Below are 11,567 nucleotides of genomic sequence, written 5' to 3'. Positions count from 1 at the left end.
CTGGAGTTCAGATTTAACAAATAGTGTATACAACCAATGGAGAAAGTATGTGAACCTCAGAAATTTATATCTGGAGAGGACTGATATTTGTCAAGAATATTCTAATGATCAAGTAGATGTCAGTAGAGATGTGTAAATAATCAGGACAGAGAAAGTTGAGGTTTTGTTTTGGGCAATAAAATGTAAATTGGATATTAAAGAAGTATAATGAATCCAAATAACATCAGTACATTAGAATATGAAAAATAATATATAGGTAGAGCACTAGCATTTGCAGTGTCATGGGAAGTGTTGCCTTAGTGTCTATACATAAAAAAGGCATTTCTAAAGTCTGGCCCGGGGCCCAATTGTGGCCTATGTTCAGATTTCCACCGGCCCGCAGCCTCTGTCATAAAATCAGTAATATGCAGCCTGCCAGCACTTTTGACCACAGTATAAAATACACGCATAGAAAAAAGCTATTTTATATTTCATTAGAGTTGATCAACCGCCTTGCAATTATCGGCCCGCTATTCGGCGGGCATAAACGTCAGGACGGAAGTCCCCATGTGTGGGGTCATTATAGTGGATGTGTGCTGTGCGGGATCAGCATGGACCACGGCCACTCTGATTCCAAGAACGGGCTCTGCACAGAGCCCGAACTGACACCAGACTCCATGCACAGGGAATCCCTCATGTCACCCTGGTGGATGTGTGCTGTGCAGGGCCGCGCAGACCACGCTCACACTAGCCCTGAGTACATGCTGAATGGTTGGCCTCCACACATTTTCACCTCACCAAATCTGGCCCTTTTTGCAAAAAGTTTGGAAACTCCTGTCCTAAAAAATGCAGTAAGTCAATGAAAAGAACTGGTTTAACATCTCTTTTGCTGATGTGCTTCGCAGATAGGCATCTTCAGGTGAACCAGTGCTGCCCGACGTGCTGTAGAACAGCGGTTACCAATCGCTGAATTTTGGTGGTCAGTGGCTCTGGCCGGTGCGCCCCTGAGCAGGGTCAGGAGAAGGGCGCACCAGCCAGACCTGCGAACCATAACCCTCCTACAGATTGCAGGCTCGGGGAAGTGGGCCGGCTGTGTCTCTAGAAACAACCTGCCCACTCTCCCATCACAGGCTCAGACCTACGATGGAGAGTGGGCGGGTTCTGGCATCATGATGTCACTACGGGGGAAGTTTCTTCCCCTTTGAGTGACACCCAGGGAGCTGTGGGGACAAGCGAGATATAGGGAACCCATATGGTGGGGGTCAGATGTTAAAAGTGTATTATATGAGTGATTCGGAGTAGTGGTAATAAAGTATGAGGACATGTGATATTGGATGTGTGTGTGAAAGACTGTGTATAGTGTATGGAAAAAGATGGGGTGAAATAAGAAAGCAGAGAGTATGATGACATTGAGGGGTGTATGACAGTGTTGTGGTTGTAAGAAACAGTGTGAGGAAAGTTATAATGTGAATGAAACCTATTATAGTGGATAAGTAGGGTATGTTTAACATAACTATGCAAACATCACAGAAAGTGAAGATATGTGTTACAACTTTTTTAAAGTATATGGCTTGTACAAATTATAAATAATTATACATTTTCATAAACCACAGATAGACTAGTTGTTCAGGTGAATCAAGCTAGAGAATTCTCATTATTATATTGTTTGAGTAACTATACATAGATCCACTTTAAACAATTGAATAAGCAAAATCGTACATTAATACATCATGTATATAATACAAGTCACAGGAATTTTCTTAACATAGCATAGAATACCTGTTGGATCTTTGCAAGAACAATTAAGGAGTATAGTAAGAGAGAATTTGTACATCTGAAAAACACCTAAATCAAAGTGTTTAAGGGCTATATCTAAGGGATTTGTGTATGATAGTACAATGTTATAACTAGAGTATCAGTGGAAAAGCCTTGTCTTATGCTTGTTGAATAAAATGTTTGTCATTTAGGCCCAGAAAACAAGGGGCTAGGAGATTGACAATCCATTTGCATTCACATTGTAGTAATTTTGAATCCAAGTCTCCTCCTCGTGGATTGGGGGGTATATGTTCTAAACCAGGGGGGTGGAGATTTTGCAGGACATGATGGAGTATACATGTTTGTATATCCTTTTTTTAAAGGGTCTCTTTGTCTTTCCAAAGTAGAATGAGCCACAAATACAGAGGATAAGGTAGATTACTCCAAATGTGGAGCAGTCGATGTGATGATTGGGGGAATAGGTCTTATTAGGTAGAGGTATGCAAAGTGCTTCTTTTATCCATGTGCATTGAGAGCAGCGGCCACATATGAACATGCCTTCGTGTACAGGTAGGGTTCATGCAATAAAGAGATAATTACATCTGAAGAGGACTTCTATTGGTCTAGAATATTCCATTGATCAAGTAGATGCCAGTAGAGATTTGGTTTGAGGATGCCCTGTCCTAATAGCCACATAGATAGTTAAGCAGAATTTTCTTAAAGCTCAAAAAAACAAATTCGAATAGCCATCTGGTTGATAAGTAAATGCACACAACGGGCTGTATTTATACATTTTTTGCCCATCAATTCAGCTGTATTTTCATTTACAGCCATTGAAATCCCTAGGTATTGCTTTTTGGCCAAACTGAATATTTAAATAATTTATAAATAAATGACAATGTATTTAGGCAAAGTAGTGGACACAATACTCATTTCACGAGACAAACTTTTTTGTAAACTACGTTACATCTTATTTTTGTCATTGTTGAATTCAGCCGGTGGGACGGTCAATCAATTGTCACTATGATGCACCCAAAGTAGGAAGAATAATAGATGTCAGACTACATATCCCAGCATCCCTGCATTAGGGTAGGGCCTAAAGTCAGAGGCAATAGGTGGTGATCCATTATAGGCCCTCAATCTATTAATAGGAAAAGCCATGAAAGGTCCCAGAGCTGCTGTCATAAGCAGACATGACTACACGTTAAAGCATTTAAAAAAAAAAAGTTACATTAAATAGTTTTTTATTTAGGGTAATACGAATATACAACAATCAACATGATTGCTTTGAGAATTTACCTTCTTTAGTTTTGGCTCTGGTCGGGCTTTAAGTGAACATTACCTGAAAAATTGTAAAGTTACTGCTGGAAAATTACACAAAAAATGCTTTGATGTTTATTAATCCTCTGTAACACAAATATAGGGAATATTGTTCTGTTGATACTTTTCCTAAGCCTGGAAATCCTGCAAACATTACACTTAGACTGCAATCCAAAGTGCTAAACGAAATGGAAAAGATATCTGGTGTAACAGCAATGGACCAAAAAATGTGGTGGTGGAATTTGCATCGTATTTGGGGTTGTGCTGCTAAACAACAGAATGCAATGTCCAAGTCCATGTAAAGATCCCAACCAGGAAGACGCAATATGACTTGAAGAGAATTATTCATGTAAAGAATCATGGGAAGATCATTTAACCATAACAAATCTGTTGAGGAGAATGTTCTATAGTACACAGAATTCACATATGCAATATTATTGTTCTTCACACTTTTATGGTGACAAGTAAAGTATACTAATAGCTATATACAGTGTTGTTATAGTTTTGTACAATCTGTTTTTTTTCTTCCACAGACAGGTTCATCATGCCAATATTGTACAATTTACCTTTTCCTGGTTTTATTTTCCTTTGACTTTGTTACAGATTCATACAGTTCAGTGTAATGTTTTTCTGTTCCATGTCAATAAACAGTTTCAAATATTTTAATGCTTTTTGTGGTAATATGTTGATAAATAGTGCTATAATATATTCTCACTTACCATTTGTAAGGCCCTGGACAACACCAGTATTTACCAGACTCCAGTCCCCCAGTCTAATGCCGCAGTCTTCTCCTATACCAAGCTACAGAATGGTTGCATCTCCAAGCACTTGGATGCCCCCAGGACTTAATGTGCAAAGGATGGCGTCTGGGGATGGACTGGTAGTGGACCAGGGGCCCATATATTAAGCAGTTAAGCAAAACAAGGTACTGAGGGAGTAGGCACAAGCAGAATCGGGGTCACAGGCAGAGGCCGGTCCAGGCTGCGTGTAATCAATGGGTTAGGGAACAGGCAATGGTCAGTGACAGTAAACCACACAAGAAACCCTCCAACATAGATTAGCCCAGCTAAATGCTACAACAGGCACTGGAATCTTAGAGCAGGGAGGCTAAAAGGACTCAGCAGCCAGTGGCAGCATGAGACTGACCAGGAACCATTCTGCTGATGAGCTGCAGCACAGGGGATGCCAGGAGGCAAAACACAGCTAAAGGGAAATAAGTATTCTGCAAGCCGCAGAGCACTAATTCCTAAAACTCTTCTGCTGCTGCAAGTGTCCCCGCGGGAGGGGATAGGGCGGACACGCTCTACTGCAGTGGGACACCGCCTGGGATTGTTGGCCAGAACAGCGTCTGCTAACACCATTAGGCTAAATCTATGTACACAGATGCCAGATCAATCTGATATGCGTATAAAGGTCCTCTGATGTTGTTCATCAATCCGTCCAGGGAATCCACCGATCGGGAACAACTGCTGTGCATTCACTTCCCCCCACCTCCATTGAATAAAATGGCTCTGTGTGTAGAGGGCTCGTTGCAGCTAAGATGCACATGCAAGGTGATTTCCCCATTGAGCCCACTGAACCCTGTTGAGGTGTGTACTAATGGTACTAAAAATGGTAATTTTTGCATTTGCACTTTCTATTTTGAGCGGATAAACTTGAAAGCAGTTAGCAGGGTAACACAAAATAACGTACAACTAATGTAATAACTAAATAACTAAATAAATAATGTACAACTAAATACCAACAGATTACACTGTAAAGAAAATTCAGTAATCAACCCCCTAGATACAATTGTAGTACAATATTAGCTTGCAACCCAATTCTGGGTCTAGGTAAAGGAATGGGGTAAATATTAGAGTTTACAAAAAGAAAAGAAGTATATAACAAACACAATTTATTTAATTTACATTACATTATTTATTTATTATATTATAAACATGTATTTAACTTATTTGTCTATACAAGAACTTGTCTATCTCTCAGTTAGACTCTTAAGTACATCAGTATAGAGTCATATAATCCATACAGGCAGAAACCAAAGGATACCATGATGTGGGTAAATTCTTTTGGTAAGTCCTAGTTTTCAAATGTGTTTCTCAAACAGCTTTCTCAGTGGTTATAGGAGTTTTAGAATTTCTTTATTTCTTTAGACATTAGAAAAATCAGCCTATGTGATATACCGAAAAAGATTAGATGTACTTTCAAAAAAATGTAGTGTAGGTGTCCATATATGAGGTGAGTTCATATAAAGCTCTTGAAGGAATTTGTTTCAACTGAGCAGGAGTGTCTTGATCCCACCAACATCATGTAGTATTGAGTAAGTAAGGTCAGGGGATCAGATTTGATAGAGATGTTGATGCTCCAATGCTAGATGTGTGTAGGAAGCCTTCCATGACTTGAGCAGTGTGTGCAAAAACTGTATTATTTGCCAAAAGAATAAAAAAAAACATTTTACCTAGACACAGAATTGGGTCGCAAGCTAAAATCGTATAGCAAAAAAAAGGGAAAACAGAAAACAATGTGAACCACTAAACTACCTCATACCATATTGCAAACCACAACCCCTTATGCCCACAGGTAAAATACAAATTAAACTGGTTAGGTCAAATATACTTGATTAAAATTTTCAAAACTTCACAACAAACCCATGACATGGTTCATCATAAGAATGATCTCTAAGTCACTTCCCACAGTTTAACTGTCAGGATCTATCCTAAAATAATTAAAACCTTTTTCTTCTAAGCTCTGGATTTTGAGAATTCTTCACTGATTGATAGCTAAACTGGAATTTCACACCTTAGGCTGTCCACCATGATTTTACCAATCCACCTAACCTTCCCTCCTTCTTAGAATTGTGCCCCATGCAATGAACTGATATTTTATTATTGATATTAAGTTTAACAAGATTAAAACATTTTTATTTTCTCAATAAAAAAAAACTAAAATGATAAAAAATAATGCCCAGCCTCTGGGTAATTTCACATAGTTTGACTGTGCTTAGTTCCTAAAAATTTGGGCCTAGCCTTGATCATTACCTGGCTGCTGGGCAATATTAGACTTCTCATTTTTCTGTAGTATCTTAATTCATGTAGTACATCCTCTGTGGCCTTTGTTTTTAGTAAATTTGGACCTGGGTTTGCAATTTAAAATTCTCCTGTAGTTGGTCAGTTTTACTTCATCCATAGTCATTTATTGTCTTTTATATCCACGACTATTATACTCTAATTCTCTGCCTTGTGATAATTAATTATACACTGCTTTGTTATCTACTGTCTCCTAAATGCTAGAGATTGATAGAATAACCAGTGGCAGGACAATTTTTCACCTGGAAGAACAGGAAAAGCTTTAGCAAATTACTGACCAGTTTGTATGTGTTGTCAAAGCAAACTTTTTTAAATTGAAATAAATCGGATTGGGTGCTTCTGCATGTAAGTCAAGCTAGTTGTAAAAGAAAAAGATCAATTCCATAAATAAATATAAGCTGCCTGTGGGCTCTTTCACTTTTTCACTTATGCACTGTCTGTGAAAACTGTACTGTTCTATACCACCCCAAATAACTTAAAGACATCCTCAAAGCATGACATGCAACAGATTTGTGTACTTTCAGTTAAGTTGCCCTGTTATTTTTGTATTGGTACACGACCCATAACGCAGTGTCCTCTTTCCCATACCGGTATCTTTTGTCATAGCAGTTGAGCAGAATTTAGTAACAGGATTTGCTCCTTACAAACTTTATTTGGATTTACCACATGTTCACCAAATTTTAAACGGGATTAGGTTAGCCCTAGGAAAGCCCAGGCAGATTCACCCATACCTAATTATCAGTGTAGTTGTTGAAAAAACACATTCACTACAGATCTGCTTTTTTCGTAATGCATAGTGTTCCAAAAATGTGGTGACGATATACACTTATATCATAGGCTACCCACATTATGTTGATAAAGTAAGTGAAGATGTCACAGGAAGAAGCCATGCCATGCAGGGGAAAAAAGCAGGTCTGGAAGTAGGGTGATTAAGGAAGAAATGTGTACCTCCCTCTGTAATTTCAAACTTTTCATCTTATCTTTAGTCTTTTCCTTGTGATACTGAATACACATATCTACAGTGCATGCAGGATTGTGCTTTGTTAACAGTTTTTTTTCTGTTTGTAGTCAAAACCTGAAGGAATTGAAATAAAATTAAAGTTTATGTTAAAAAAGTTTATCTTAAAATTATGATTATGTTTACCTATGATAACAGTAATTATCTTGCAAAAAAATGAAATATTTTTACACTAGTAGGTCAAATGTTTCATGGGACAAGTGCAAAAATTGAATGTTCAGTGCTAAATTTCAAGCAAACTGCTGAACACATATACATAGATAATTAAAAAAAATATACCGTATTTTTCGCCATATAAGACGCTCCGGAATATAAGACGCACCCAATTTTAAAGGAGGAAAATCTAGAAAAAAAAAGATTCTGAACCAAATACTGTAGTAAAATATTTTATATCAACTGTATAAACATTGACCGGAGGAGGCGGAACGTATGGAGCAGGAGGGGCAGACGTGCGGACATTTTTAATGCAGGCAGGGGGGCAGTTTTAATGCAGGCAAAATGTGTACCCTGTTTCCTCGATTATAAGGCACTGTCTTATATTTTTTGAAATGCCAAAATATGCCCTAGGTCTTATTTTCAGGGGGAGGCTTCTTAGTTTCAGTTTGGCTCTGCACTGCAGCCAGGAGGAGACACACACTGCAGCCAGCATCGAGGAGACACACACAGGATCGGCTATCGGGGGATGTCTTATTCACGGGTGAGTGTCTTATTTTAATTATTTTATCAAAAATCAGGGAAACACGGTATTTGTCGTATAAGACGCACCAACTTTTCCTCCCCAGTTTTGGGGAAGAAAAAGTTTGTCTTATACGGCAAAAAATACGGTAAAGGAGCTATTTCACCAAGTAAAGCAGAGTTTCTCAACCAGGATTGCGTGGAACCCCCAGGGTTTCTCCAGAGGTTGCTGGGGGTTCCTTGAGCAATGAGCAGTTTGTGACTCTCAGGTCAGTGTAAAGTATAACTTTCATTTAAAAAAAATACACCTTTACATTTGCAGAGCCCTCGATCCCTCTACAGTCAGATGCCATTCAGTTCCATGCCATCTTTGATTCTTTCTTTGTTCTGGAGGTACCAGCTGTGCTACCATCATCTTCCGAGTTCTTAAATGACGCAATCTTGCACTGCGCAGGTTCAGGATCAGGAGATGCTTCCTTCTGAAAATGTAAAAAAGTGAGTATGCGTGAGATAAGCACTTTTTTTTTACATTCTGCATGTCTAAGATCAGGCATGTGCAGAACTAGAGCAACCTGAATACCCAGGAACACATGACATATGTATCACAGGAGGCTCTGGGTTTCCCATTCAGTTTTTACCGTCACGGCGGTAAAGATGGAAAGAGAGGGGTCCTCCCCTTTTAACCAAAAAAAAGTATTAAAAAAATGTAGTGATTGGTCCACTTTAACAGATACCATTTATCTTTTTGGTTATCTGTGTGACGTTTTTTCCACTGGCCAGCAGGGGTTTCTTGAAATTTGTACTCAAATAAAAGAAAAAAAGAACTCACCATTACTTCCACAACTCCGTCGATCCCTCAGGTGGTTTCCTGGATCGGATCCTGCGTCGTCCAGTTATCTGCCTTTGTACCAGGGCAGAGGGCGCCGCCATATTCGTTCTTCTTCTTCTGCCTTCCTACCCCATACAATCTCAAACTTAGCCACTGTAAATGAGGAAAAGACAGTGCCAATCTCACTGCACATGTGTGAGACCTGCAATTTTTTTCCTATTGAAGAAAAAGATCCTTCTCCACATGCTGGAGATCGAAGAAGGATCGAAAAAGGCATTCTCAAAGCATCAGCCAGAAGCTTCCTGAGATGCGTGACGTATGTATCCCAGGAGGCTCTGTGCTCCCATGTCTTTATAGCCTTGAAAGGGGAGGGGCTTACCTTTTTTTTTTTTTTTTTTTTTTTTTAAAAAGGGTTTTAAACCCCCCTCAAAAAAAGAAAAACATTTTTTACCTTTCATAAAAAGGTAGCCTACCCTTTTATATAAAGTAAAAATCCTGGTGATAGGTCCACTTTAAGAAGTTCCCCTATATTTAAAGGTCGAATATCTGGGTTAAAGGGTTTGTATTTCTGTCTATTCGGCTCTAAGATTTACACAGCTCTGCCACATAGTCTTTATTCCTGTTATGGTGATAACCTAAAATGGAGGATTTTAGTTAACTTTCAGGGCCTGTGATTATGGCTACTTTAATAAAATAGACAATATTCTCTATAAAAGAAACAAAGAAATCATAATAGGAGTTCCAACCATATCAACAGCTATTCAAAAAAGATATGACATGGTAAAAGTAGAAATGACATCATCCCCGTATTGTACATAGCCTGTTCAGAGAACTGTGAAATTTACACATTCACTACAGGCTGTCAGCAGAAAACTACAAGTGACAGGCTAAAAGACCAGTCACAATGTATAAAAAGAGGGAGCAGCTGTGTTTATTACAGAAGAAAAGGCTTTGTTATTATTATTATGATTAATAATATTAATAATAATAAACAGTATTTATATAGTGACAACATACTACACAGCGCTGTACATTAAATAGGGGTTGCAAATGACAGACAGATAAGGACAGTGACAGGAGGAGGAGAGGACCCTGCCCAGAAAAGCTTACAATCTAAGCTTCACACTGGATGACTGAGTTGACCTGAAAAAAATACACAAATCACACACAAAAAATATTTGTTTAACTCAGAGTGCAGCTTTAATTTTTACTTACAGATTGTGTTCTTGCTCATTCTGAATTGAGTGAATTACAGTTGGTTGCAGGTAGCAGATCAAATTCACATACTTTCACAGCTTTCATATAAAAATAAAATAAATAGTGAATTATGAATACAGCTTTATTTTGAGTCTTGGATTTTTGGTCTGTTTTCAACTATACTGGGCACACATCATTGATTTTTGTTATAGGGATCATTGTTTAGAAAAGTCTTTTTGATTACCTTCTAGTAATTGCTACAATAACAATGGAGCATAGTATGTGATAGTGATTATTTACTAATAGTAGCACAATGCCCCAAATTTAAGTGATTTATCACTACTACATACACCTGCAGCTATACCGATCACTAGTGATTACTGCCAGGCGATAACAGGTGCTGAAAAACAGCAAAAGTAAGCGCCCATCTTAAATGTAAGAAAATGATTGGCTTAGAATATTACATATTTATGTCTCCTCTCTCCAGTACAGAAGATGTTGTCACAGTAACGCACATGCTAAAGGGAAACTAGCAGCTGGAATTCTCAGTTGGATATTTTACTTGGAATTGATAGTGAAAAATCATTTGTACACAGACCTTTCACTCTCCTATGAAAGTCACACACATATCATAATACAACAATCTACAAAGAAAACAATTACATTTACATATCATAAAAGTATTATGAATAATATAAATATATAATTTTATATGTATTTCATAAATTCCCTCTGAATTGGAGTTCCTGTAGTCTGCAACTAGCATTTCCAATGCCATGGCAGCCAATTGACTGGACAGAAAGTGTCAGGGTATTTTTGTAACTCCAGGTTTATTCAGCAAACATCAATTGAAATGTGTATAACGCATCAATATAAAATACCTAACATGTTTATTGCAGTCATACCGGTATCAGAAAAGTTTTTTGATTTCCGGTTTTCATTAATTACTACACACACATGAAGCATAACCTTGTTAATTAATCCCTGTGCCTAATAAAAAGGTTCTGGGATGTGTCTCTGCCTTTGATCCCACTGGGCCCTTATTGTTGACTCAGAGAGCAGTTTGTGGTATTGGGGCTGGGATCTGTTTACCCACAGGGCTAGCTCAATCAGTCATAAAGCACCATTGTTTACAACTGCCAACATGGCTTGGGAGTGACACTAGGCCGCAGCGGCCAGATCTCTGTTTTATGGGCTTGGGGGTCAAACAAAAATCTGTATTTTTCATAAGTATCCTTTATTGTACCCTACTCATTATAGTACATAATGGTGTATGTACTATGTACATTATGTACACTATGGTATGAGGGTTATTTTATCTGCTCCATTTTGTATGTAAATCCTGCTTTGTAGTGCTATGCAATCATTTTACCCAACTGTTCATTGGCTTGATTCGCAAAGTTATAATGATTGTTATTTTCAGCAATGAAGTATAACAGTCAAATGGATGAAGGAAGGGATTGTTATGGCACATGCCATGTTATTACCTCAGGAATTTTAACGTTATCTCTCTAAGGAGCACAATACAAATACTTTGTAATGGTGATAAGACAACATTTTGGTTGTGTGTGCCAAAATTGCATGTTTATTATTATATACAAGTGTTTTAAACCATTCACTTTGATCTGACCCAAGGCCATTGCCATTCTGACTATATGAGGTCCATTTAAAATCAGTGAATTTATCATTCACTGAAGCATTCCCTTGTGGA

This window comes from Pyxicephalus adspersus, chromosome 11 (assembly GCF_032062135.1).
Source record: "Pyxicephalus adspersus chromosome 11, UCB_Pads_2.0, whole genome shotgun sequence".
In the NCBI taxonomy this organism is placed as follows: Eukaryota; Metazoa; Chordata; class Amphibia; order Anura; family Pyxicephalidae; genus Pyxicephalus; species Pyxicephalus adspersus.
Note: the sequence above shows the minus strand (reverse complement) of the source record.